We start from the raw sequence: 22615 nt of genomic DNA on the forward strand, positions 1-22615 counted from the left end.
TGTCCCCTTCTCCTCCTGCCCCCAATCCCTCCCAGCATCAGAGTCTTTTCCAATGAGTCAACTCTTCACATGAGGTGGCCAAAGTACTGAGGTTTCAGCTTTAGCATCGTTCCTTCCAAAGAAATCCCAGGGCTGATCTCCTTCAGAATGGACTGGTTGGATCTCCTTGCAGTCCAAGGGACTCTCAAGAGTCTTCTCCAACACCACTGTTCAAAAGCATCAATTCTTCGGCGCTCAGCTTTCTTCATAGTCCAACTCTCACATCCATACATGAGCACTGGAAAAGCCATAGCCTTGACTAGACGGACCTATGTTGGCAAAGTAATGTCTCTGCTTTTCAATATGCTATCTAGGTTGGTCATAATTTTCCTTCCAAGGAGTAAGCATCTTTTGATTTCATGGCTGCAGTCACCATCTGCAGTGATTTTGGAGCCCCCAAAAATAAAGTCTGACACTGTTTACACCGTTTCCCCATCTATTTCCCATGAAGTGATGGGACCAGATGCCATGATCTTTGTTTTCTGAATGTTGAGCTTTAAGCCAACTTTTTCACTCTCCACTTTCACTTTCATCAAGAGGCTTTTTAGTTCCTCTTCACTTTCTGCCATAAGGGTGGTGTCATCTGCATAACTGAGGTTATTGATATTTCTCCTGGCAATCTTGATTCCAGCTTGTGCTTCCTCCAGCCCAGCGTTTCTCATGATGTACTCTGCATAGAAGTTAAATAAGCAGGGTGACAATATACAGCCTTGACGTACTCCTTTTCCTATTTGGAACCAGTCTGTTGTTCCATGTTCAGTTCTAACTGTTGATTCCTGACCTGCATACAAATTTCTCAAGAGGTGGGTCAGGTGGTCTGGTATTTCCATCTCTTTCAGAATTTTCCAAAGATCATCTTAGATTCTTTTTTATTATACACCTATTCCAAGAAGTTATTTCTTAAGTTTTTCCAGATTTTCCTATTTAACACCTCAGTAAACTACTCTGAAAATTGGAGGACAACAAGAACTATCAGGTTATGGTTCATTCATATTCTATCTTAATGGTAGTATAAGATATATAGATAGAAACTGCTCAAAGTGATCTACGTTTGTGCTATTACTACTCAGACAAATACTACTAATACTACTATTGATACTATGATTACTATTAGCTAACACTCATCAAGCTATTAATGCTAGTATATAGTCAGCATTCCTCAAAGTGTTTTATCATAATTTAATCTTTGTAAAAACATTACCAGATAAGGGCAATTTTTACCAAGCACATTTCCTATTTCTGAAACCATTTGGATAGAGAAGTTTAGAACATGTAGTAAGAAGCTGAACGTGCATGTGTGCTTCACACGTTCAGTTCAGTTCAGTCACTCAGTCGTGTCAGACTCTTTGTGACCCCATGGACTGCAGCATGGACAGGCTTCCCTGTTCATCACCAACTCCCAGAGCTTGCTCAAACTCACGTCCATTGAGTAGATGATGCTTAGTTGTGTCCAACTCTTTGCGAACCCATGGGCTGCTGCATGCCTGGCTCTTCTGTCCATGGGGATTATCCAGGCAAGAAAAGTGGACTGGGCTGCCATATCCTTCTCCAGGGGATCTACTCAACCCAGAGATCAAATCAGGGTCTCCTCCATTGCAGGCAGACACAAGATTTTAATTCAGGTAGTGTATCTTCAGAGCCCATTTTTATAAGCACTAAATTAGACTGTTTCTAACAGTACTTAGAAACTCCAGCTTTCCTCTTTAACTGTTCCTTTCTCAAGTTTATATTGTTTTTCAAAAGTTTTATTTTCCTTGTTCAATTGTTGCTCAATTGCTTCATTTTAAAATGTTGACTATTTTAGGTTTTTTTCCTTTTTGTTTTTTGGAATTTTTTCTGTGATATAGCTTTCCTCCACTTTTTTTCTAGAAGACTATTCAGTCTGTATATATAAATAAGCCCATCACGGAGGGTAAAATATATAAATCCTTCAGTACTTACTGGTAAGTAGCTGCCCTACACCAAATATTCCTCCTACCATCCAGTCTGTCTCAATGCTCAGCTGAAGAATCATTGGACCTCTCCACAAACCTATAACTAGAAGATTAACATCTGGTAAATTAGGGATCTTCAAACTTCTCTATTCTAATTGGTCAGTGCCTGGTACCACAAGGATTGATAAATATTCTAAGTATCATCCTACTATAAATTTAAGCCACACCTTTTCCCCTTTACAATGCCTTTGTGTTTCTGTTTTACCTAACTTGAATCTTCTTTCTTTTGTACCTATTCTGACAGCCACTTTAAGTTCTACATTATGAGTCAGATCAAGCATCACCTATTCTGTGAAATTTTCCTACATTCCACAAGGAAGATTTATGTTCTCTTGTTTTATATTTCTTTTATTTTTAGTATATAATCTCATGATTGTAATGATCTCATAATGGGAATCTGTATATATGACTCCTTCCTGATTAGAGGCAGTGTCATTTCCTCTGGGCATCTCTAGTGCTTAGGAAAGTGTGTGAAAAAATAAAAAACGATGTACTTGTTGACTGAAACAATGAATGATTGGTTAGATTAACCAGCAGGTAGAATGGCTAAAGCGCTTATAAACATGTGGTTGAGGATATACGGGAGAAGATTCAAATACAATAAAACTGTCTAATTGGAGTTTTAGAGAGGCAAGTCTAGAGTATGAGCAAGAAAGAAAATTGACCAATTGGTGAGTTCATGTTCAATTATTTGTCATTAGCCAAGACAATTAAGAATTAACTATTATGAAAATGATTCCTTTTTATTTGCTTATAGAAGACAAAGAGAAAGCTAATGAACTCTACTATACCAACCTCATTTCTTATTATAGAATTTTAAATATTGATAGATTTGTAATTTGCAGAGCATCTATTTTATAACTGAGCACTATGTGTTAAGTAAATTATAATACATAATTTGTTATAATTGAGACTCTATTTGTAATTTACTGAGCACCAATGTACTATATTCTGTGCTAAGGACAGAATCAAGTTATAGAAATAAATATTAACCACCCCACATTAATTTCTAATTATTTATAAAAACTCCCTGTTAACTTTTTTGTCTCCTCCACTGTAGCAGAGATTTCTTAAAGATGGGCAAATTAATATAGGTCTGGAACACACTCATTGCTAAATAAATACTGAATGAATAGATTAAGCGTTAGGGTTTACTAATGATATTAAAAAAAAAAAAACAACCAAACCTCACTATCAATTTATCAGTCTGCCTTTGCTTTGCAGAACACATTTACATTTATCCAATCATTTAGCCTCCTCAACTGATTTGAATTACAGTTATTATCATCATTTTGGAGATGAGAAAACTGACTAACACACTTATTCCAAGTAACAAGCAAGTAAGAAGGAGTAACTGGACGTAAGCCCAGATTCTTCAAAAAACACGAGGAGCATTTTTTTTTTTTAATTGCACTCCGTGGCCTTCATGAGGGATTGGCTCGCAATAAAAAACTGAATAACAGGGATACAACAGGTGGAAAGGTGTAACTAGAAGCGCTTGTTCTGGCAGAGAACAACTGAAAGAAAAGATGTGTTTGCGCCATTCTCTCGTGACTTACACAGTTTAAAGTATATTTTCCGAGTTTTTCATATAAACGATAAAGTAACATGCTACAGTCTTTTTCGAAAACCTTGCCCTAGCTTTTTTAACTTTCACCCACCTATTTCCTTCCTTCTTTCCTGAGGCTCATAGAGGGCGCTCACAAAGTGCTACTCACCGGTTGAGCGATGCGCCACTCAAAAAACACACCTCACTGCAACTAAAGGGCGCAGCGCCACCACCTCAGACTAGCTTCTCTTTTCCACGGCAGGAGGCGGGGCCAATATTTCTCATTCAAATTAAAACCCTGGAGATTTGCATGGGGAACAGCCAATCCGGGAGCCTATTGGCTGAAAGCACGGCGGGCGTGGCCAATATTACGACCACCAAGCCCCGCCTACAATAATTTGCATAACGGCCCCGGCGCGTGCAGGGGAGAAGCGGGTTTGTTTTTGAATCTGCGGAGGCGGCGGCGGAGGCAGCGGCGGCGCGGCGAGTGGGGAGCGCGAGACTGAGGCGGCAGCGGTGGGGACGGCTGCGCGGGACGACTCTTTAGGACGGAACTTGGTTCCTCCAGCCTCATCTCCCGCCCCGAAAGGTATATGTGAGTCCCAGGGGCTGTTATAACCACATTTTGTTAAATTACTATTGTATTTCTTAAGAGTCAAGACCGCATTATGGCGGCTGCGGGAGTTGTGTTTGCGCTTGCGCGGTTGCGGAGCTGCGGGCGGGCGCTGCATGGGAGCACGTGATCTTGCGGGGTCGGGCTCTAGCTGCAGTTGTGCAGCTGGCGGGGCGGTGGCTGCGCAAGCGCAATATTCATTTTCAAGATCTAATGTTCTTGGACGCCATTCGGGTTCTAGATTTAATTTTTTTCATTCTTGAGGGGTTTCGTTTTGTTACGCTGGAATTCCTGTATTTTTCAAGGAAAACGTTTCTTTTATGCTGTATTCCTGTAGCGACTTAAGAGTTTTGTGTGTGTGTGTGTGTTTCTCCTATTCTCTGAGAAGCTGTGGACTTAATTTTGTGTAAAAATAATTGTCCATTTGTGGTTCTCGATTTTAATTTCACTTTAAGTGTATTTCTGGATTCAAGTTTATATTTAGGGAGCTAAAGATCAGCACCTAGTGGTGTTCTCACGGGAAGTGCAATTATTTGAACTGCATATTTGCAAATACATTTTTAACCCTATCCTTACCAGTTCCATTATGGAATGTTTTCAAAATAGAAACAGTTTGAGGTTTAGAAATATGAGAGGGAGGGGACATTGGAAGAATCTATATAATGTTGTTTTAAAAGAAATCTCAATCTCCTTAAGTATTTATATTTTTTAAAATAATTTGATCTTCAGTCGGTGGAGTTTTAATCAGTGGTGTGCCTCTAACCTTGCTTGCATTTGAGTTTTACATTTTTTCTATTTCTGATTGCATGTCTATTACTGCTTCAGTTAGATTATATTTGTTACTTTGACTTTTAAAATTGTAATGATATGTAAAATATAACTCTTAAACTCGATAAATGTTCCTGATAAAGAATTCTACAAAAACTCCCAACTACCCTGAGGCCTGAGGAGATTGTGAATCATCAATAAATCAGTTGATTAAAAAAACAGCCTGCTATATATAAATGTGTGTAAGATAGTTTGTGTTTGGTTTTTTAAGTTGTCTGTTCCAGGTTTTAGTTTCTTAAAGTACTTACAAGTATCCTGATTATTTTAGTTTAAAATGGTAGTGTCACTATATTTAAATCTTAGGTAAGCCTCTGGGAGAAGTTTTATACGATTTAATATAATTCTACCATTGTGCAAATTATTTCTTACTGGCCTGAAGACTTGTAAATGGTTGTCATAAATGTCATCTTTGGCTTGTATATACAACAACTGTTTTCTTGGTTGGTTATGTAACTCCGAAATTAGTCACCTGTCAAATGAAGAAGTGGCTGTCGCTTTATAATCTTGGTTGGTTTAGGGACTTTGTTGCCTACAGGTACTGTTAATAAGAATTAAATAGATGTAGTTGAAAGGAGTACTTTTGGTTGATGGGTTTTTAAAAAATGACATCACACAGGAGATAAAATGCAATGATAGGAATAATTCTTTTTTTCTGAACAGAGTATTTGTTGTTGTGATATAATTTTTGAACCTCCTAAGTCTTTTACACAGAAATATATTTAGAGGGCAGTTGTGTGATTTTTTTCCCCTTTTATGCTTCCAGGTTGATTACCCAGCATACCCCTTCCATCTCCAGGTATAATTTCAAATATTTAAAGAGTTGAAACATGTTTTTTTCTGTGTCTGTGTATGCGTACATAGTTAGGTTAAGAAAAGAACTTCTGTCATAGGGCATGTTTCATTCTGCACTTCCAGAAAAGTGAAATATTTTGTTTTATATATTTAAGTTTATGTTTTCATTTGCATATACAAATGATTGCCTCAGGTTAATGTTGAAGCTTATAAGAGGCACTTGACAACACTGAAGAACATAACGAACTATGTAAATATGTATTGGTAGGACAGTTTTGCTGTTAAACGTTTGTTAGAAAGGCAAGTATAGTTCTATAAACTTAAAACTAAGAATAATGTACTGTCTGAACATCTAGTATTTTTTGTTCATTAGTACTCTGTGAATAACAGGCATGATTTGGAATTTAAGTTACTATTAAGATTGAATGAATACTGAATGAATTCTGTTACTGAGAGTGAAAAAAAATCCTTTTAGATTTGTACATTTTAAACAAAAAATTCAGGAAAAAAAGATCGGAATACTTAAGCCAAAGCCATTAAAGTTTGTGTTTTCTTTAAATTGTGATTTGAATATTGATATTTAAAACTTTTTACTTGTTTTAGCATGTTTAGAAGGTGTCGAAAATTAATTAGAAATAAACACACTAAATGTTTTTTGATTATTATTTATTGATTGATCAATTAGTTTATGTTTTGGATCATAATTTCATTTCTGCCTCTTAACCTGAGCATATACATACACACACAATGTCGTATTGTGGCTATTTACTTCCCTGGTGGCTCAGCGGAAAAGAATCCACCTGCAATGCAGGAGATGTATAGGAGACATGGGTTTGATCCCTGAGTCGGGAAGATCCCATGGAGGAGGAAACGGCAACACATTCCAGTATTCTTGCCAGGGAAATTCCATGGACAGAGAAGCCTGGCAGGCTACAGTCCATGGGATTGCAAAGAGTTGGACACAACTGAGCATGCACACACACACAACCTAGTGTTATATTGTGGATATTTATCCATTTCATTGTTCTTTAGAAGTATGTTTTTCAAAAATGATTGCATAATATTCATTTTGTGAAAATATCCTAAATTATCAAATGTTCTTGAAATATGTTTTTGAACAGCCACATAATCAGTGTTTTTAATAAGAATGTACTGTGATTTTCCTTATTGAACATTTTGTTCATTTTGCATTTCTGTATTATAAATAAAGCTACAGTGAACATCTTGTATGTGAATCACAATCTATATCTTATTTCTTTGAAATTACTGTTTCAAAGGGCTTTTAAAGTAATTTACAAAATAGATAAACACTTAGTTTTTTTGAAAAGCATTTCCCATGCCACCATGATTTTGGTGGTTGAGAAATAGTAGCTTATTAACTTTTTTTCCTGGTAACTAGTGAAATTGAACTTTTAAATGTTTAATATATATGCAACTTTCTCATTTTTCTTGTCTTTGCTGTTTGAGGATATTTTGTGTATCTTTTTTTGTGGTAAATGTTAATATTTTTCTTATTTGTTTGCAACAGTTGTTTGTGAGTATGAAAACTGCTTTTCATATTTTTTGCAGGTTTTTTTTTTTTTCAGTTAAATTTTTAAAAACAATTGCTATGGGCTTCCAGGTGGAACAGTGGTAAAGAATCCACTTGCCAATGCAGGAGACACAAGGGATATGGGTTCGATTCCTGGGTTGGGAAGATCCCTTGGAGTAGCAGTGGCAACCCACTCCAGTATTTCTTGCCTAGAACATTACATGGGTGGAAGAACCTGGCTGTCTACAATCTATTGGTTTGCAGATTTGGACGTGGTTTTACCCACTTAGAATTGTTATATTTTAATGTAGTGATGTGCACTGCTTTTTCATTTATTATTTTTCCAGGACTTCTCTGCATAAAAAATATTACCTGTTACAAGATGAACTAAATGATTGTTCTGTTTATTTTTTCCAGGTGTTTTAATTATCTTAAAAAAATACGTTTGCATCTACATAGAGTTTATTTTGACATTGGGTAAAGATGGGTTGCTAGTTTCAATCTTTTCCAAATACCTAATTTTCTTTGAATTTTGTGTTGGTGATTCATTTCTTATTGCTTTAAGATGCTTCTTTGACCGTAAATTACTAGGTTTGAGCTGTCAGTTCTGCTTCATTTACTAGGGCTATTTAATTAGGCCCATTGACCTTTGGGGGATCTATAGATAGGTTTGAAAACTTGCATGGGTTCCATGATATACACAGTTTTATGTGAGTGAACATAATTTGCAAGTTTTTCTGGGGAAAGAGTTACAGTTTTATCAGCTTCTCACAGGAATATTTTATGTAAAATTTAAAAGCAGGTTAACAACACTGTAACTGGGCCTTGTTTATGTAGCAGTATACTTTATCTGCTGTAGTGCTATAGACTATATAAATATATGAAGGGAAAATACATAGCATTCCTTTTCATAATTTTCTAAGTGAGTTTTCCCTGCCTTTGTAATAAATTTGGCAAAGTTTTAAAACACAAATATTTGAAGTTTTGTTTAGAGTTGCATGAAACCTAAGTTAGGATAATTTACATCTTTATACAGTTTTGTTTTTAATTCAGGAATATGATGCATTTCCTGTGGATCCCACAAAAATGTACTGTTTTTAGGAACTCTAGGAAAAATTATGGTACTTGTTACTTTTTATTAAGGTGTTACTTTACTGGTTTCCTCTAATGGTATAATGTTAATAGGGATGATAAGGTAGAGAATGTAGGATTTCATTTTCATTTTTAATCTGCTTTAGGATATAACATCATGTTAATAGTGTAAGTATAAAGTTAGAAGTAAGAGAAATAGCTTGCTGAGGTAAAGTGTTCTACAATATTTAAAAACAATTTTTCTTCTTTGTTTAACATAGACCTTTTTTTTTAAAAGGGAAAATTTTGAAACGTTATCTGATTCGTTTTTTGGTCAGTATGGAGCCTAGTAAATAATATGTAATAAAGATTAAAATTTTTCTTTTTAATCTCTTTGGTAACATTGACTATTTCTCTCATAAGGATGTTTCCCTAATTATTAGCATAAATTAATTCTCTATTAAATCTATTCTTTCTGCTGATTGCAGTGAAAAATATAATCTTGATTAATAGTGTATTTCAGTTGTAATTCTACTTTTAAAAATATTTTTATAATAAGTACAGGAAAGAATATAAAATAATTGCCAAAATAGTTATGTTGAATATAGTGAAACTCAAAAATTCGTGGCATGTGTGTAAAGGAGAAATCAAGGAAATAAAGATAAAAATCAAATGGTAAAATATCGGCTTTATAAAAGTGAATCTAGGACAAGTTAGAAATTGTGTTAAGATACTAAATTACTTTTCTTCAGTATTTTCTTTTTAATGGGAAATTTTGTCTTTGGGTATTTTTCAAGCAAATCCACTTATAGAAGTTTGCATATTTTTACTTTTTTGTGTATGACCTTTGCCCTTGAGAATTTTTCCTAGTTCTCAATATTGTGATTCTTATGTTTCCAGACTATAATATATAAGTTGCAGTAAATTAAAGAGTCTGCCTACAATGCAGGAGACGCAGGAGACATGAATTTGATCCCTGGGTCAAGAAGATCCCCTGGAGAAGGCACTGGCAACCCATGCCAGTATTCTTGCCTGAAAAATCTCATGGACAGAGCAGCCTGATGGGCTACAGGCCAAGAGGTCACAAAGAGTTGGGTGCAACTGAGCAACTAAGCACACAGCACAGTAGTAAATTAGGGAGAGGAGAGAAATGCTACTAGAAAAATGCATATGGATAGAGTCAGGAAGTGATGGCTGGCATCTTGATTGTGAATTGGGGTTAGGTATCAAGTGTGAGAACAAAAATTTGCAAAGTTAGTTTTGAGGTTATTTCGCTTGGGAATTGTTACTCCTAGAGACAAATCAGTATTTATAGAATGTTCATTATGGTAACTGAAGACCTTATTAACAATTCTGAATTATAGAGGATATCTAATGATTTTAAATTTTTTCAAGAAGGCAAAGAGGTTTAGATGTGATTTGGCTTAAAAAAACTTCTATTACTTTGTTTTTAAGTTTTGAGATATAGGGAAATTCATATATTATCATACCTAGTTGTTCAAAGGAGTCACATGCAGAAAGAAGTTTGAGAGTAAAGATCTTACTTTCGAGTTCCTAACAGCTGTGAGGCATTATGGGGAAAAGTTGGGTGATGTTTTAACAGTAAATTATAAGTATCATTGAGTAATTCTGGGGAGTATTGTCCTTCTTAGTTTCTTATAGTACACAGAAATTGCCTATCCATTAGCGGAGCTTCTCTTTTCAAATTCTTGCCCATTTGATCTTGTTATGTTCTTTGGAGATTGCAAGACTAGAAATTACTTCTCAGTAGTCTTTCTCAGACTGTCATGCAGTCTAGGGAATAACTCAATGGTCTTTTCTGTCGTTATAGTTTTTTTCAAAACAGAAAAGTGAATTCCAAAGTTAAACTATGTTTATATATGCTTCAAGTTGTATGCTGAAATCCATTTTGTATTGGAGACAGTATGAGTGCTGGGCAGCATTTTCAGTGTTTTTAAGTGCTGCAAAATGAGAAAACCAGGGTATTAGTATTGATTTATAATGGAATGTTTCCAGGTTTGAATTCTGATCTTTGGGTTTTTTAATCTTTAAGAGAATGACTAGGACATCTCGTTGGTCCCCCTCCTAAAAAATGTGGCTGGCCTAAGGGTAGAGTTGATTGTGTCTGCTTGACAGTCTTTATATAATAATTGGACTTATATAAACACAAATGTCTGGGAAATGAAGATGATCTATTCACTTTACTGTCAGAAATACTTTATTCGCATCTGCAATTTTTCATTGTTCAGAATATTATTAAAAAGTTTTGTGTTATTTTGTATCAGATAACTATGAATAACTGGCTTTATCCCTTTTAGTTTGAGAGGGAGGGAGAGCCCCTTTCTGTGATGATGATGTGAGGTAGTTGTGTCATTACGTTGAACTATATAATCCTTTCTCCCTCTCTTTGTTGTTTGTGTAACCCTATGCTACTTTGTGAAACATTGTTTTGGTAGGTACCCAGGAATTATGTGTATGGCACTTTTACATTCTAATAGAGAGCTTGGAGAAGGCAATGGCACCCCACTCCAGTACTCTTGCTTGGAAAATCCCATGGACGGAGGAGCCCGGTAGGCTGCAGTCCATGGGGTCACTAAGAGTCGGACACGACTGAGCAACTTCACTTTCACTTTTCACTTTCATGCATTGGAGAAGGAAATGGCAACCCACTCCAGTGTTCTTGCCTGGAGAATCCCAGGGACGGGGGAGCCTGGTGGGCTGCAGTCTATGGGGTCGCACAGAGTCGGACATGACTGAAGTGACTTAGCATAGCATAGAGAGCTTGAATTGGATGTAAAAATGGAGATTCTTGGAACTAAAAGAGCTGTGAAAGAATCTCTCCTTGAGTCAGTAATTGTCAAAGATGATGTCTTCCATTTTGTAGAAGAGTAAACTTAGATGTTAGGAAAAGATTCTGCTCTTTTGAGGACCAGGGACAAAAGAAAAAGATATTGGTGAAACAATAATGAATGACTTTACTGTGTCAGCTCTTTCTCAGTTAAGACTTTTCAGCTTAGGTGTGTACCTGCCCTGTTACCTGTATTATATTAAATGTCTCAAGAAAAGGAATAAATGGGGAAACGAATGGAAAAGAGGCTGTTTTTTGACTTCCTTTGTTTTCTTTTGGGGCTTCCCTGGTGGCTCACAGGTTAAAGTGTCTGCCTGCAATGCAGGAGACCTGGGTTCTATCCCTGGGTCGGGAAGATCCCCTGGAGAAGGAAATGGCAACCCACTCCAGTATTCTTGGCTGGAGAATCCCATGGACGGAGGAGCCTGGAGGGCTACAGTCCACAGGGTCGAAAAGAGTCAGACACGACTGAGCGACTTTACTTTCACTTTCACTTTTGTTTTCTTTTAGGTAGTAAATGTCAGGAACTGTTGGAGTACAGTAAAGGCTAAACTTTTTGAGAAACTGTTAGTATTAAGGATAATGAATGTTTATTTTTCTTATAAAGTAATACAGAGGAAAACTCTTCAGGTGTGTAAGTGGCTTTGGCTTAATATTTGTCGTTTTCGTATGTCGAACATGGTTTCTAGGTTGAACATAGATGATTTCACCAGCCAGGGACAAGGGAGAAAGAATAATGGGAGTGCACAATCATTCTTTTGAAAGCCTCATATGGATGTGGCATATATTGGTTTGATGCATGTTTTATGGATCTGTATGTAATCATTGGAACATACATAGCTGGGAGAGGAAGGCTGGGAAATGTAGTATCTGGCTGGACAACCATTCATTTAGCTAAAGTTAGAAAATTTTATAAAAGAAGGAAAGAAATGGATATTAGAGAAGGTAGCATTTTCTACTAAAGGAAGCTGGAGAAGTGGCCTCTAATTCATAATTTGATACTGAAAACTGACTCTCTGTTTTAAGACTTAAATCCAATTATAACTCTCTATAGCTTCCTTTGATGGGCTTCCCTGATTGTTCAGTGGGTAAAGAATCTACCTGTAATGCACGAGACACAAGAGACATGGGTTTGATCCATGGGTTGGGAAGATCCCCTGGAGGAGGGCCTGGTAACCCACTCCAGTATTCTTGCCAAGAGAATCCCATGGACTGAGGAGGCTGGTGGACTGCAGTCCAAAGCTTCGCAGAGAGTCAGATGTGCCTGACTGAGTAAACACACATGCATACACATACACATCTTCCTTTGAAATGAAATTTTGAGAGCTTTACAGTCATGATTCCTGACTGAGATTCTAGTTACTATGAATATCTTATTAGGTAGAATTCTTTCTCTTTCTACTTGCCTCTAAAAACATTAAATCATGATGAGTTTTGCAAGAACTCAATGTAATATCTTTGAATCTTGCCAGTTAACTTACTTTAAAAGGATGAAAGACTGTAGGTAAACTCTGACTGTTTGAACTGCTTCTTGTAGTTTCAAAGTTGAGTTTATGTTTGAATTATCCAGATACTATTTTTCTTCCTTTATAACTATATAAGTGAACTATAGTTCTTTTTTCAAGATAGAAAATGTCATTTTTGAGGGCTTTGTAATATACACAGGTGAAAAAAAATGTGGCCATAAATTCTTTGCTTTCAGGTAAAACTTAACTGGTAAGTAATAAGTAAGTAAAAGTAGTTGTCTACAGATGATAAATATAACACAATAGATATTTGTGTGAGGCACAAAAAGTGGGACTCTGTTAGATGGAGGTCAAGAAAACTTTAGAAAATTTGTATTTTAAAGGAAGAATTAGAAGGATATTCTTAGTAAAGGGTATTCAAAATCCCAGAGGTGGGAAAGTAGTATGTTTAGGAGAATATACTCATAATGTGCCTAATAAAGGATATTGTTATCCTGAGCTAGGAGTCTCTAATTTCTCTTTTTACTTTGCTCTACTTTGTATCTCTTTTAAAGGCTTTTATTCCTTTCAACTTTTATGTTTATAATTACTTGTGTAGAACTTTATAAGCATCCTGCAGTGAGGAATTTTATCTTATTGATGTATTTGACAAGTATCACATTTTAAAGACAAGCCCTTTTAATTAGGTATAAGACTGCTATTAAAATTATAAAGTTGCTTTCCACAATACCTACCTTATTATTCAGTAAATATTTGCTTATTGAAAGAACAGAACCCCTTTGTTTTAGGTGCCAAATAAAAAGGAGGGGGGTGGTGGCGAAGAAGGTGTTTTAACTCCTTTCATTTAACTCATGATAATCCACAGATGTCAGAACTTTTCAGAGAATAATTAACCATGAAGTTTCAAACCCACTGGATAAATTGTCAAAAGATTTGACAGACACTTTGCATCTGCAAAATTATAAATAGTGAAATAACTTTTGGAAAAAAAATCTTGAGTTTCATTCATTAAGAAATAGAAAAAAAATTAAGAAAACACTTCTGCTTACCTATTAGTAAGTTTTTAAAATATAAATCTGAAGGACAGATGTATGCAAATTAATAAGGGTTTGATGAAAAGGTGGAATGACTTAATTTTGTGTTGTTTGTGTGATTGTTTTCTTCCCTGTAAAACTTAAGTGATAGTGGGAAGATTAAAAATATGCAAGCAAATTAAGAAGAAGAAAAAGAAGAAAAGGCAAAGAATTTTCCTAAAGCCATTTAGTAACACAGTGAAATGGAACATATAGTAATTTTGTCTTGGAGCCTGGCCAACTAGTGTCTCGGAGCAGTATTTCTTACACAAAATGGTGATACCACCTACCTGGTAGGCTTATTTTGAGGATTAAATGAGATTAGTTATATAAAATGCTTAGCACTTGTTCCTGACATACTTTTCAGATTTGACTTCAATCAGTTGATGAATCTTTTAGTAAGACATGAATATTTACTAAGAGGCAACCATGAGCAGCTGTAGAGAGCCCATGGAAACAGTGTCAGACTTTATTTTTTGGGGCTCCAAAATCACTGCAGATGGTGATTGCAGCCATGAAATTAAAAGACTCTTACTCCTTGGAAGGAAAGTTATGACCAACCTAGATAGCATATTCAAAAGCAAGACATTACTTTGCCAACAAAGGTCCGTCTAGTCAAGGCTATGGTTTTTCCAGTGGTCATGTATGGATGTGAGAGTTGGACTATGAAGAAAGCTGAGCGTGGAAGAATTGATGCTTTTGAACTGTGGTGTTGGAGAAGACTCTTGAGAGTCCCTTGGACTGCAAGGAGATCAGTCCTGGGTGTTCTTTGGAAGGACTGATGCTAAAGCTGAAACTCCAATACTTTGGCCACCTCATGCGAACAGATGACTCATTGGAAAAAACTCTGATGCTGGGAAAGATTGGGGGCAGGAGGAAAAGGGGATGACAGAGGATGAGATGGCTAGATGGCATCCACCGACTCAATGGACATGAGTTTGAGTGAACTCCAGGAGTTGGCAATGGACAGGGAGGCCTGGCGTGCTGCAGTTCATGGGGCCGCAAAAAGTTGGACACAACTGAGCGACTGAACTGAACTGAAGTACAAGGAGGTATATAGAAAATGACAGTATTCTTGATTACTGGAGTTAGAACTTTAAATGTGTTTAAGAAACAACTTAAAAGAGTAAGTTTGATAATACCACTCCCTAGTAGGAAAAATATGCATTCAGAAAAGTAGTTTATTTGCAAAGGTTTGTAAGAGAGTCCAGATTTAGGATTTATTCATTAAATTAAAAAACAAAAAAACAGAAAACACCACTAGAATATTTAAAGAATAAAAATCTTTCAGGGATATTGAATTCACCAGCCTCATGATGAAAAAGCAGCCATTTTCTCACATTAGTTATTTATCTTCAAGGTTTATCATAATTCTTCAGACTGTCGTCATTGTCAAAGTTAGAAATGAAGTCATTTAATTGGGGGGCTAGGTCCATACAAAATTATCCTGTTTTCTTTTTGTAATTTTAGGGTGGAGTGTGATCCCTCACTGCTTATTTACCTTGCTGGACATGCTAACTTAAAAATGAGGCAAAACCCAGTGTCAGTTTTCTTCCATAACCCTTCCTGTGACCAGGTTTCTACCCTATAAGGCATAGACTTGACCATATAAGTTTGTTTAATGCTTTTCTGATTATTTTATTTTGATACTTTATTTGACTACTTTATTGATCTAACACAGTACTGTTAAGTATAGAAGGGCTTCCTTTTATCTGCTTAACAAAACTATATATGTTTGATATGAATTAACTTGTCTAGTTGTTTTATAAAGTATAATAATTTACTTATTTATCTGCTTGATTACAAGATTAGGAGCTAAGAGCCATCTAATTTATTTCAGTGAGTTTTCACCTGGAGTACTTAAAGCTGTACTGTGTCATGGTTCTTTAAGATTCCCACATTTTTCCTTGTCTGTCAACAAGTGATATTCTTTATTCCTCTGAGCTGGGAATCTGTTAAGTTATGAAAGAGATACTATACTGATTTCCTGTGAAGACTTACAAGGCATCATTTCTATGCTTGAGGTGCAGTCCTTGTTCCCTGTCATAGCTAATTAAAAGAGATTTGTTTTTAAATATCACCTGTCTCTGTGGTCATGGTTACAAATTTGATTTATCCAGTTTTATCCTGGAAGGAAGGAAAACAAATTCTTATTGAGACTATGTATATGAGTTCATAAAAAGTAGAGAGACTCAGTTATGCTACTTTATACAAGATTTAATCATTCTTCTAAGTAGTTTTTAAACAAGGCCAATCAGTATATTTAGTATTTTTCTATAGAATTGTGCTTAAAATAACCTGATGGTTTATTAACTTACAACCTATATTAAGATCTTTCATAGAATATTTTTTTCTCCTGAATTCTGAGGGTATTGGATCAAGAGACTATTTAAATAATCATTTGTACAAAATATATCTTAAATTAAGAGTTAAAGGTAGATTAAGAAGATAGTGCTTTTCTTATATGACCATTAAAAATAAAATGTTAACTGCAATTAGTTAACTACAATGTAAATTAAATTAAACTTTAGTCCTAGGTAATTCTTACTCTCTGTTCTAGGGTTAAGTAATTTACTTACTTAAAGTTTTCTACATTGAACTAATAGAATTGTGGAAATCCTGACTCATTTTCTTGATATAGTTATGACAGAAGTTGATCATGAAGGTAACTTTATACTAGGATGTGTGTATCCATGAATCTCATCTGTATAATAGTTGAGATGTAGTCCAGTCTGACTCTGGGCAACCCTACAGACTGTAGCCTGCTAGGCTCCTCTGTCCATGGGATTCTCCAGGCAAGAATACTGAAGTGTATCGCCATTCCCTTTTCCAGGGGATCTTCCCCATCCAGGGACCAAAGCCACTTCTCTTGTGTCTCCTGCATTGGCAGGTGGGTTCTTTACCACTAGCGTCACCTGGGAAGTCTGATAGTACAATTGGTACAGTTCTTTACTAAGGACTTTTTTATGTTTGCTAAGAAGACACCCGCCTTCCCCTACCCATCCAGCTTCAGTGGCAGGAAGGATCATGATTCATTTTTGTTTCTTAATTCTCGTTGCTCTGGGTTGCCTACTCACTTTCTACATCTGGTACACTACTTTCATCCTTAAAATTTTATTCACTGTTGTGGGGATTTCTCTCACCCCTCTTTTGTGTAGGTCTTTTGTTTTCTGTGTGTTATATCTTTTTATTGAATTACTCTGTCATTAGGAGGAGTGGACCACATTCTCTAGTAGCTTTTTGAGAAAGCGTATATGGGAAATATGTTTTTTGAGATCATGTGTGTCTGAAAATTGTTGTTTTATATTTTTATGCTTGATTGATAGTTTGGCTAGGTATACAAGGCTAGGTTGGAAATCATTTTACTTTAGAATTCTAAAGGCACTCCATTCTCTTCTTGCTTCTGTTACCACTGAGAAATTTGAGGCCATTCTTATTTTTGATTTTTTTCTCTCAATGGAAGCATGTAGAATCTGTTATTACTTTCCAGGTTTTCTGAAATTTCACTTTAATTCCTTGATATTGATCTATTTATTATTGTTTCCTGGAATTCATCAGTCCCTTTCAGTTTAGCAGCTGTTGTCTTTCAACCCTGGAATTTTTCTTAAATGATTTTACTGGTGATATCTTCTGCTATTCTATCATTCCAAGGTGAATTTTCGGGTAGATACTCAAATTTTTTTTCTCTTCTGTTTACAACTTTGTCTTTTTGCTCAGGTAGATTTTTTATCATGAAGTCCTTCTGTTGAAGGACCTTCTTTTTCTTTTTTCTTTTTGTCATGTTCTTAATTTCTCTTGTTTATTCTTTGCCTGTAGTATTCTATTCTTGACACATGAATGCAGCATCTTTTAATATATGTGGATATTAATTTATTTTTGAAGTGTTCTCCCTGTGTAGTCTGTTGCTATGTGTTTTATTTTTTGTTTGTCTTCCATATTAGACTTTTCTTAGTTGTCTTTCTCTTTCTTGTCTGACTGTATAATATATTGTGGCAGAGTAAAAAGTTGATTAGAATATCTAAATTTGTCAGTTTTAGACTTCATTATGGGCTGGTCTGGGTGGGCTGTTTTTGGAGAGTTCTCAAGACCTAAGGTCTTGTGTCCTGTGCTTGTTAAATACCCTTAGAAAGTAGTCTTTCATTTTCATACATGGAGAGTAAGGATATTGCCAGCATTCTGAAAGATAAATGGGAGGAAGAGGATTGGATTGTCTTCAGTGAGCACTCAATCCCTCTCTTTTTCATATGCTACTCTCAGTTTTTAAAAAAAGTTTTTATTTTATGTTGGAGTATAGCTGATTAACAATGGTATGATAGTTTCAGGTTGACAGCAAAGGGACTCAACCATATATATATATACATGTATTCATTCTCCCCCAAATTCCACTCCCATCCCGGCTGCCACATAACATTGGCTGTGCTGTGCTGTGCTTAAGCTCAGTCATGCCTGACTCTTTGTGACCCTGTGTACTGTCACCTGCCAGGCTCCTCTGTCCATGGGGATTCTCTAGGTAAGAATACTAGAGTGGATTGCCATGCCCTCCTCCAGGGGATTTTCCCAACCCAAGGATTGAGCCTAGGTCTCCTGCATTGCAGACAGATTCTTTACCATGGGAGCCACCAGAGAAGCCCAAGAATACCAGAGTGGGTAGCCTGTCTCTTCTCCAGAGAATCTTCCTGACCCGGGAATCGAACTGGGGTCTCCTGCTTTGCAGGCAGATTCTTTACTAGTTGAGTTACTACTCTCCTTTTAAACTGTGGATGTTGTTTTCAGATCTTTGCTAGGATTGGGGAGAGCAGGCATTCAGTAGAATGTGGTAAGGACATCTAGAGATTTCACTGTTTCACAAACAGCTTTCACTAATATTCTCTTTTTTAGTCATGCCATCCTACTATTTGCTCCCTTCACCTCAATTTCCAAAGTGCTTAGTTCTTCTGGTTTCTATGTCTTTTGAAGTTTCTGCCATGTAAATCAAATTGGTTCCTAACTTATCCCCTATGCAACTTAGAATGTAGTGTTTTGGGAATGGCTTAGTTAGTTACCAGTGATTCTGCTTATTTTCCAGTTCCCAGAAATCTTTGTAGCTATTGTCCCTCTTACTTTTCTCTTTGTTCTTGAGGATTCATGCCTTCAAAAAATACCTCCAGTGTAGGTTAGTGGGATTTGAGGGAGTGAAGTTAGGTGTTTTCAGTTTACCATCTTAATAACCTTCTAATGTTACTTTTAATGTTGATAGTAACCTGTGTAATTAAAGTGTATTAACAAAATTAATAAAAATGTATTTTATACTTAATACAGTGAAGCCATTTGTTTAGGTTCCATGGAAGTTTCAACATTCTACATATGCAAAGTTTTCTAATAGTGTGATATGTGATATATTAAAACTATAGTAGTTGACTAAAGTTAATTCTCTTATAGTTCTTTTTCATTACTACTTGTGTGACCCCTGGCAAATGATTATATTCTCTAGTCATGAAATGTTTGAGATTATAGTACCATTATTTTACATGGTCATAGTAAGAGGGAAATGAGAGTGCTAGTTTTACTTAGGAAAAGGGTAAAACATTGAGTAGTCATGGAGATGTTTACCTTATATTAGAAATGCCTTCCAGATGTGTTTGCTTTTACAAATTAACATTAATTGGGTTTATTAAGACTCACTCTACCTAAAACAAGTTGATTATAATCTCTGACATTATATAATCAAGCTGTACTCTTTCTTAGTAGTATTGAAAATTTTTAAAGTAGATAATATGATTATATTTGTAATTTTCTATAGATTTTTTTTCAGAATTCAGCTATTCTAAGCATGTGTTATCTCTCTCCTGTATAGTGCCTATTAAAAAAACACTTTAAAAACTGAAAAATGCTCTACAAAAGATATTTTTTCCACCTTGGGTTTTGAAGTGGAGTTTTTTAAGTTGACAGTTAAAAACTTAACTGACATATTCTTCCTAGAGAATAAGAGTTGAGATCCTAAAAATGAAGGTTCTTAAAGATGTAGAATTTTCAGAGATTTTTGTGGAAGAAATGAAAACACAGGGAATTACCAAGTGCCTCCTGGTTTATAGTCTATGGGAACTTGAGTAGAATTTGTATCCTGCTGTTGTGTGTAAAGTTGTGTAAGTCTTTTAATTATGTTGAATTGGTTCATAGTGCTTGTCAGGTCTACTATATCCTACTTCTCTGTCTGTTCTATTAATTTTTGAGAGTTTGATATTGAAACTCCAGCTAAAAATCTTCATTTACTTAAAATAATTGTAATATATAGTGGAACTATATATAACTTATGTTCTGTATGTTCCAAGTCTCTTGTAAATGTTTTATAGTACTTTCATAATTTAAAAGACAAGAAAAGAGAAAGACAGGTACCGTAAGATAGCACTTATATATGGGCTTTGAATTTTGACACAGATGAACATATCTACAAAACAGAAGCAGACTCATAGACATTGAGAACAGACTTGTGGTTGCCAAAGGAGTAGAGTGGGGTGGGGGAGGGATTGGGAGTTTGGGGTTAGTAGGGGAATGGATAAACAACAAGGTCCTACTGTGTAGCACAGGAAACTGTATTCAGTATCCTGTGATAAACCATAATGGAAGAGAATATGAGAAGTTATATATGTGTATGACAGTCACTTTGCTGTACAGTAGAAATTAACACAATGCTGTCAATTAACTATACTTCAATAAAATGCATTTTTAAAAAATTAAAAACCACAAGGAATTAATTCCAGCTCACCAAATATTGAGCAAATAAATACTGTGTTTCACACTATGGAAGTGAGTGGAAAATGAATTAGGTTGTGATTTCTGTCCTATAAGGACTCATATGTAAAGATGTCAATGACAAAAGATGCTGAGTATGTTGGTGGTATGTATAAAAGATCTTGAGAGAGCAAGTATACCTGGTTTGGGGTTTGTGCCACAATAAGGGGAAAGGAGAGCAAAAAAAGGATTGTCAGTGATAAGATAATTTAGGTTGAATTACGAATAGGATTTATTGAGTAAACCAGCATAGTTTCTTTGGGATAAGGAGTGAAACTGGCAATGACACCAGTTCTCTGAGTAGCAGCCTAACCATTATTCTAAGTTGTTTATGTGTTGCACAGAAACAGAACCAATGTGGGAAGGGATGGACAAAGCTCAAGTAGGCTTAGGCTGAGTGTAGCCTAGACAATATTTTAGCTATTAGCACTTTCATGAAGTTATTTAATCTCTGAGCCTGTTTCCTCAATCACGAATTGGAGAAAAAGCTACTTTGTAGTGTTAGTGTGAGAATTACTTTAAACAATGTATATAAAACTTACATGAAATCTTGATTTATGTTAATATACTTTTCTACTCCTTTGTCTTCTAAAGCCCCTTGCATGTAGACAATTGATATATTTATTCATTTGACTCAAAGTGTCTTGGGATAATAGAATACAAATAAGTGAAAGTGAAGTTGCTCAGTTGTGTCCGACTCTTTGCGACCCATGGACTGTAGCCCACCAAGCTCCTCTGTCCATGGGATTCTCCAGGCAAGAATACTGGAGTGGGTTGCCATCGGTAGTAAATTGGTTGTAGTGGCTGGAGGAGGATTGGTATAAGGAGGGAACTTAGATTATGTTTCTTATTTTGAAATCTAAATTGGGTGAAAAGGTGGCTCTTATAGCCAATAAGAGCTATTGGGAAGATCCCCTACAGGAGGGCATGGCAACCTGCTCCAGTGTTCTTACCTGGAGAATCCCCATGGACAGAGGAGTCTGGCGGGCTGCATACAGTCCCTGAGGTTGCAAAGAGTGGGACACAAGGAAGCGACTAAGCACAAATAGCCAATAGCCAGCAGCTTAGCTTGCCCTGGAAAGCTTAGATTGAGAAAAAAGTATTTAGTATTTACATTGGAAAGGTATTTGGCAAGACATAGGAGGTTTAAGGAGTGCGGGGCAGCACCCTACCCTTGAAGGTATGTTACACAATGTAAATCTTTGTAGAACAAGCTTCCAAAAGAATGCTGCTTGAATATCAACTGCTGTTCATCAGGCAGCTCAAAATGTTTGGGTTGTTTGTTTCGCCATTAACTTTAGCCACATTCTGGTGCTACAGTAATGTCTGTCCTGTTAGAATCTTTCCCAGTTTACCAATTTCTTGCTTTTAACAAATAGATCTGAGCTACCCTCAGAGAATCCATTATATTTTTGAAGAACTAATGTGGCTTGGATCAAGTATTAATATCAACTTTTCTTCCCCTAATGCAGGACTTAAAGCAGTTTACATTGTCTGACTAATCTCATGAAGGATAAATAAGGACTTTTAAAAAGCAGAATTTTTTTTTAACCTTTATTATGGACAATTTCAAATGTATAGAGAAATAGAATGAAATAATGAGCTCCATGTGCCCATCACTCAGCTTAAGCAATCATTAGTTTTGGGGGCCAATCTTCTTTTGGCTAATCCCTACCACACCCTTAGCAAGTTTTCATAAATACTTACCTTTAGTGGTTGATAGAGACAAGAGAGCACAAGGCAGCTAAATTTAGGAAGGTAAACCAAGTAAGAGAAAAGGAAAAGATGGATTTCCTAGCTGATGTGAGTTATCAAGCAAACAGGTTCTTTCTGTGCTTTTGTCCTTTTTCTTTTAATGGTTGGTTAATGCTAAAAACTAATTCTTGTTGTTAATACACCCACTTTCAGACTGAATTTCACCCTTTTGTTCTTCCTATTTGTTTTTTCCCCTGAGGGTGTCTACATTCTTTATTTTTATTTGCTTTTCACCCATGTTAAAATGTTGAGAGGTCTGTGCCAGGGCATGAAATTAAATTTGCCCTG

The 22615-nt window shown here is 35.9% G+C and overlaps 1 protein-coding gene across 2 annotated transcripts in view; it reads left to right on the forward strand.

Moving 5' to 3' along the window:
- The first annotated feature begins 3994 nt into the window (after positions 1 to 3994).
- The window catches only part of LOC102404182 (activating transcription factor 7 interacting protein), a 115588-nt gene continuing 96967 nt past the window's right edge, over positions 3995 to 22615 (forward strand). Inside the window, exons 1-2 of one of the 2 annotated variants that reach the window (XM_006055144.4) lie at positions 3995 to 4171; positions 5787 to 5819. The gene's annotated coding sequence lies outside the window, so the exon portion shown is untranslated. The remainder of the gene's footprint in view (positions 4172 to 5786; positions 5820 to 22615) is intronic. The other variant, XM_006055142.4, reaches the window with a different exon arrangement.

Source organism: Bubalus bubalis, chromosome 4, assembly GCF_019923935.1.
Source record: "Bubalus bubalis isolate 160015118507 breed Murrah chromosome 4, NDDB_SH_1, whole genome shotgun sequence".
Lineage (NCBI taxonomy): Eukaryota > Metazoa > Chordata > Mammalia > Artiodactyla > Bovidae > Bubalus > Bubalus bubalis.